This window comes from Salmo trutta, unplaced genomic scaffold (assembly GCF_901001165.1).
Source record: "Salmo trutta unplaced genomic scaffold, fSalTru1.1, whole genome shotgun sequence".
Lineage (NCBI taxonomy): Eukaryota > Metazoa > Chordata > Actinopteri > Salmoniformes > Salmonidae > Salmo > Salmo trutta.
Window position 1 is genome coordinate 134,777 of NW_021822732.1, and position 5,777 is coordinate 140,553.

Below are 5,777 nucleotides of genomic sequence, written 5' to 3' on the forward strand. Positions count from 1 at the left end.
TGTCCATGGCGATGCGTCCAAGGGCACCCCGATGATCGGTAAGGGGACCAGTGGGTTTCAGAAGTGTGCCTTTGGGGCAGTCATTTGACACTCCGGGCAACTGCGATAGTAGTCTTCCACGGCCCTCCTTATCCCGGGCTTGTGGAACCGGGTGGCAATCCGTTCCCGGGTCTTCTCCATTCCCAGGTGCGCCCCCAACAGGTGGGGGCCAGCTGAAGAACGGTTCCCACGTACCGTCGGGGCAGCAACAATATCTCTTGAAGTTTCCCCTGTTGGTGCGACACCTGACACAAAAGGTTATTCTTGATTTGGAAATGGTATCGCCAATCACTCACCCCCGGAAGTAGCTGTCCATCCACCGTTATCACTTGGGCTGCGGCAGCTTTGAAGTTAGGATCCCCCACTGGGCCGTCCCGAATTGTCCCCTCAGTTGGCCCCCAGCGGGTTTCTCGACTGGCCCCTCAAAATCTAGGAGGGGAGGCTGGGCTCTTCCTCCCGTGGTTCTCCAGTGGGGTCGGGTTCCGGCACCCCCTCCGACTCCGGACCTGTAGATACAGGTTGGTCAACCGTTTGCTTCCGGGCCGCACAGGCGATGGGTCGTCCTCGCTCTCGTCTTCGGCCGGCTCGTACCTTCTTCCTCAGCTCGTGCCCCCACAGGGCAGCGGACAATCTCGTCCCACTAGGAGAGGTAACGGCAATTCTGGTACTGCACCCACCATCATCTGGCAGCTCCCTTGGGGCGTCACGATGTTGGCCCATACGGTTGGATACCGCTTTGTGTCCCCATGAACACAGGAAATGGACATCTCCCTACCACGTTCGGTCTCCTGATTAAGCAGGCCCGTGGTTACGAGGGTAAGCATACTTCCGGAGTCCAATAGAGCTTCCGTGTCGTGTCCGTCAACCTTCACAGGGACCATGGGTGCAGTTGATTCGTGGTGTGCCCAACAGGAGGTGACGTAGTTCACTGCATGACCCACCTCACCTCCGGGGCTTGCTGATGGCATCGACTCCTCTCAAGCCAGGCAATTCCAGGCAATGTGTCCCCGGGTGCCACACTCAAAACCCCTCCTTTGGTCTCCATCTACCTGGGGTCGTCGGTGGCGGGTCGGCCCTACCCCAGCCGTCTCTCCAGGGGTTTGCTGTCCTTTGGCCCTGCCGACTGTCAGTTCGGGGTACACAGCAGTGCGGCTGTCCTTCCGACTCCTCGAACGGGTTGCCGACTCGGCCCGGCTGCCACTCAGCAGGACCTGCGTATTCTAATGTGTTTCCACTGCTTTCAGGAGGCCCTCCAAGGTCTGGGGCGCTGCTCTCTTCATGTCATGGGGTTGTGCCCGTAGGAAGTGATCCAGGACCACTTTGTCTAGGATGGAGAGGGTGGATGTGTCGGTTAGGAGCCATCCCCTGGTGACGCGCAGTAGGTCGCTCATCTGGGTTCGGGGGGATGCGTCGGGCTACGAACCTCCAGCTGTGGAAGAGTTGAGCCCAATGGGCCAGGCTGTACCTGTAGCGGCTGAGTATCTTCCATTTAAGTCCGTCGTAGTTAGCCGCCTGTTCATCGTTCAGGTCCCAATACGCCTTTTGAGCATTCCCAGAGAGGAACGGGGCCAGCAGACTGGCCCACTTCTGTCTTGGCCATCCTTCCCGTAGTGCCGTCCATTCAAACGTACAGAGGTAGGTTTCGATGTCGTCATCTTCCGTTAGCTTGAGTAAAAACTGGTTTGGATGCGATTCAGTAGACTCTCCTCCTTGTAGCTTCCTGATTTTCTCAATGAGGAGGACGTTTTGTGGCCACTGTTCCCCCAGCGTTTGTTCCTGAACCGCTTGTTGTGCTTGTTAGGCCCGGACAAACTGAGCTATCAACTCGTCCATGCTGATGCTGCGTAAACGTCAACCCTGATCTGACCACGTTGTCAGAGTGCCCGCATTTTCCACCACTTGTGGCAGACCAGGGGGTTGGGTCAAAATGTTTACACAGATCAGATACAGACAGAGAAGGATTAGCTCAGTTTCAAAAATGTTTGTTAAAATAATAGTTCAAAAATAAAAGAAAAAGTCTCCCCCAAGAGACCCTCTCCGGGATACCGTCTTCTGGGCTCCGGGTCTTGCTGTATCCTGTGGGGATGAAAAACTCAACTCCCTCCTGTTACCTCTGTAACCGTCCCCAACTATACAGGAGTCCTTTCTTCCCCCACTCTCTTCCTGTGTGCTGCCCTTCTGGCAGCTTTATGGGACTTGTACAGCTGGTGAGCAATCAGCCCTTAATTACTCACCAACTCCCAATCAGCCCCAATTAGTCCTGGACGGAGAGCCCGTCGAGATCTGGCACGTCCAGCCAATGGAGCCATCGCCTCGTGATGTACACTCTGTCTGTCAGCAGGCCTCGATGAGTCTCCCCCTGGTGGCTGACCTGCTGTACGCCACAATGAATATAACAGTATATATAGCATGTTAACATAGAGATATATATAATCTATACAACAGTATATATAGCATGTTAACATGGGGATATATACAGTATCATCTATACATGAGTATAACAGTATATATGGGTCCAGTGTTGGTTTCTTGAGGAGGGAAGCAACTCGGGCCATCTTGAAGGAGGAATGGGAGAAGGTCTCCAGAGATGAGTTGATGAAGGAAGTGAGAAGGTCTCCAGAGATGGTGTGGAGAAGGGAGGAGGGGATGGGGATGAGTTGATGAGGGAAGTGAGAAGGTCTCCAGAGATGGTGTGGAGAAGGGAGGAGGGAATGGGGATGAGTTGATGAGGGAAGTAAGAAGGTCTCCAGAGATGGTGTGGAGAAGGGAGGAGGGAATGGGGATGAGTTGATGAGGGAAGTGAGAAGGTCTCCAGAGATGGTGTGGAGAAGGGAGGAGGGGATGGGGATGAGTTGATGAGGGAAGTGAGAAGGTCTCCAGAGATGGTGTGGAGAAGGGAGGAGGGAATGGGGATGAGTTGATGAGGGAAGTGAGAAGGTCTCCAGAGATGGTGTGGAGAAGGGAGGAGGGAATGGGGATGAGTTGATGAGGGAAGTAAGAAGGTCTCCAGAGATGGTGTGGAGAAGGGAGGAGGGAATGGGTTGGGTTGATGAGGGAAGTGAGGAATGGGAGAAGGTCTCCAGAGATGGTCTAGAGAAGGGAGGAGGGAATGGGGTTGAGTTGATGAGGGAAGTGAGGAAGGGGAGAAGGTCTCCAGAGATGGTCTAGAGAAGGGAGGAGGGGTTGAGTGGGCAGGTTGTCGGGTGGACGGACATCCCTAATCGCAGGATTTTATCTGGAGAGAGAGGGGAGAAAGAGGTCAAGGCATATGGTAGTTATATGTGTGGGACCAGTGGACTCAATAGGCTGAGTGAATGAGGAGCAGATGTCGTCAACCTATTCCCTCTAGTGACCACTATTCCAACACTATAGTCAATTACTTTGGGCCAAAGTCTCCCAAAGCTGTCTAATACATCTGGTCTAAGGTAGTGCACTAGGAAGGGAACAGGGCTCTGGTCTAAAGTAGTGCACTAGGAAGGGAACAGGGCTCTGGTCTAAAGTAGTGTGATATATGGAACAGGGCTCTGGTCTAAGGTAGTGTGATATATGGAACAGGGCTCTGGTCTAAGGTAGTGCACTATGAAGGGAACAGGGCTCTGGTCTAAGGTAGTGCACTATGTAGGGAATAGGGCTCTGGTCTAAGGTAGTGCACTATGAAGGGAACAGGGCTCTGGTCTAAGGTAGTGTGATATATGGAACAGGGCTCTGGTCTAAAGTAGTGCACTAGGAAGGGAACAGGGCTCTGGTCTAAGGTAGTGTGATATATAGGGAACAGGGCTCTGGTCTAAGGTAGTGTGATATATGGAACAGGGCTCTGGTCTAAGGTAGTGCACTAGGAAGGGAACAGGGCTCTGGTCTAAAGTAGTGCACTAGGAAGGGAACAGGGCTCTGGTCTAAAGTAGTGCACTAGGAAGGGAACAGGGCTCTGGTCTAAAGTAGTGTGATATATGGAACAGGGCTCTGGTCTAAGGTAGTGTGATATATGGAACAGGGCTCTGGTCTAAGGTAGTGCACTATGAAGGGAACAGGGCTCTGGTCTAAGGTAGTGTGATATATGGAACAGGGCTCTGGTCTAAGGTAGTGCACTAGGAAGGGAACAGGGCTCTGGTCTAAAGTAGTGCACTATGAAGGGAACAGGGCTCTGGTCTAAAGTAGTGCACTAGGAAGGGAACAGGGCTCTGGTCTAAAGTAGTGTGATATATGGAACAGGGCTCTGGTCTAAGGTAGTGCACTATGAAGGGAACAGGGCTCTGGTCTAAGGTAGTGCACTAGGAAGGGAACAGGGCCCTGGTCTAAGGTAGTGCACTATGTAGGGAATAGGGCTCTGGTCTAAGGTAGTGCACTATGAAGGGAACAGGGCTCTGGTCTAAAGTAGTGCACTATGAAGGGAACAGGGCTCTGGTCTAAAGTAGTGTGATATATGGAACAGGGCTCTGGTCTAAGGTAGTGTGATATATGGAACAGGGCTCTGGTCTAAGGTAGTGTGATATATGGAACAGGGCTCTGGTCTAAGGTAGTGTGATATATGGAACAGGGCTCTGGTCTAAGGTAGTGTGATATATGGAACAGGGCTCTGGTCTAAGGTAGTGTGATATATGGAACAGGGCTCTGGTCTAAAGTAGTGTGATATATGGAACAGGGCTCTGGTCTAAGGTAGTGTGATATATGGAACAGGGCTCTGGTCTAAAGTAGTGTGATATATGGAACAGGGCTCTGGTCTAAAGTAGTGTGATATATGGAACAGGGCTCTGGTCTAAAGTAGTGCACTAGGAAGGGAACAGGGCTCTGGTCTAAGGTAGTGTGATATCTGGAACAGGGCTCTGGTCTAAAGTAGTGTGATATATGGAACAGGGCTCTGGTCTAAGGTAGTGCACTATGAAGGGAACAGGGCTCTGGTCTAAGGTAGTGCACTATGAAGGGAACAGGGCTCTGGTCTAAAGTAGTGTGATATATGGAACAGGGCTCTGGTCTAAAGTAGTGCACTAGGAAGGGAACAGGGCTCTGGTCTAAGGTAGTGCACTAGGAAGGGAACAGGGCTCTGGTCTAAGGTAGTGCACTATGAAGGGAACAGGGCTCTGGTCTAAGGTAGTGTGATATATGGAACAGGGCTCTGGTCTAAGGTAGTGTGATATATGGAACAGGGCTCTGGTCTAAAGTAGTGCACTAGGAAGGGAACAGGGCTCTGGTCTAAGGTAGTGCACTAGGAAGGGAACAGGGCTCTGTAGAGGAATTTGGTGCCATTTTAGATTGGCCCTGTGTGTATGCAACATGATATATCTAATGATGTTAGATTATATATATTAGTGTAAATTATGTTATTTGATCTATATTAATGTAAATGATGCTGTATGATGTAAATGTCTCAGAAAATAAACTGCCTGATCCTGAAAGAACCAATAAAAACCCAGATGACAAAGCTCTCTGTCTCTCTAGAGCTCTCTGTTGAGTACCAGACCTAACCATAACCCTCTAGACCAGGAGGAGACAACCCTGTAAAGTACCAGACCTAACCATAACCCTCTAGACCAGGAGGAGACAACCCTGTAGAGTACCAGACCTAACCATAACCCTCTAGACCAGGAGGAGACAACCCTGTAGAGTACCAGACCTAACCATAACCCTCTAGACCAGGAGGAGACAACCCTGTAGAGTACCAGACCTAACCATAACCCTCTAGACCAGGAGACAACCCTGTAGAGTACCAGACCTAACCATAACCCTCTAGACCAGGAGACAAC

General features: G+C 51.3%; 1 long non-coding RNA gene across 1 annotated transcript; it reads left to right on the forward strand.

The window, feature by feature from the left end:
* Nucleotides 1-3,142: 3,142 nt before the first annotated feature.
* On the forward strand, nucleotides 3,143-5,457 carry LOC115184065 (uncharacterized). Its single transcript, XR_003874180.1, has 2 exons — nucleotides 3,143-3,573; nucleotides 5,232-5,457. It is a non-coding gene; the product is annotated as an uncharacterized LOC115184065 (long non-coding RNA).
* The last annotated feature ends 320 nt before the right edge of the window (nucleotides 5,458-5,777 follow it).